The sequence below is a fragment of the Arachis duranensis genome, chromosome 3, assembly GCF_000817695.3.
Source record: "Arachis duranensis cultivar V14167 chromosome 3, aradu.V14167.gnm2.J7QH, whole genome shotgun sequence".
In the NCBI taxonomy this organism is placed as follows: domain Eukaryota; kingdom Viridiplantae; phylum Streptophyta; class Magnoliopsida; order Fabales; family Fabaceae; genus Arachis; species Arachis duranensis.
In genome coordinates this window covers 61,151,184-61,152,314 of record NC_029774.3, presented here as the reverse complement: position 1 = coordinate 61,152,314, position 1,131 = coordinate 61,151,184, and positions in this window count along the sequence as shown.

The window sequence follows — 1,131 nt, the reverse complement described above, 5'->3', positions numbered from 1 at the left end:
TGAGAGCCACTGTCAAGCTATTGACATTAAAGAAGCGCTTGTTGGGAGGCAACCCAATTTTATTTATCTAATTTTATTTTATTTTGTTTCTTTGTTATTTTTGTGTTTAATTAGGTACATGATCATGAGGAGTCACGAAAAAAATCAAAAAAATTAAAAATAGAGTCAAAAACAGAAGAAAAAAATTGTTCACCCTGGAGGCAGCGCAGTCTGGCGTTCAACGCCAGTAAGGTGCATCTGGCCGGCGTTCAACGCCTGAACAGAGCACCATTCTGGCGCTGAATGCCAGAAACAAGCAACAACCTGGCGTTTAATGCCAGGATGTGCACACAGAGGACGAACTGGCGCTGAACGCCAGAAACAAGCATGAAACTGGCGTTCAACGCCAGAAACATGCATTACATGGGCGTTTAACGCCCAGAACATGCACCAATGGGCGTTTGAACGCCAGGATGATGCATGTAGGCAATTTACACGCCTATATGGTGAAGGAATGGTAAGGATCCCCACCTCAGGATCTGTGGACCCCACAGGATCCCCACCTACCACATTCCCACCTTTTCTTTAATCCTAATCACACACTCCTAATCCAAATCTCATTTTCAATGTCACACTTCCCAAAAACCTTCACCAATCACCTCAATTCCTCTTCCCAATTACCCCATTCACCATTCACATCAACCTCCTCTTCCCCATAAACCCCACCTACCCTCATAAAATTCAAATTCAATTTCCCACCCTTTCCCACCCAAAATGGCCGAACTCCCACCCCCCTCCCTATAAATACCTTTCCTTTCTTCTTTATTTTCACACAACACAAACCCCTTCTTCTCCCATATAGCCGAAACCAATTCTCTCCCTCTCTACCCAATTCTCTTCTTCTTCTTCTACTTTTCTTTTCTTTCTTGCTCGAGGGCGAGCAAAATTTTAAGTTTGGTGTGGTAAAAGCCTAAGCTTTTTATTTTTCCATCACCATCAATGGCACCTAAGGCCGGAGTATCCTCAAGAAAAGGATGGAGCAAACAAGAGAAGTTCCTCACGGCCCTCAAGAAGAACATGAGGAAGTTCATCATCAACAAATGCCTCAAGGAATGCACTTTCCTCCCAACAACTATTGGGAGCAACTCAGCA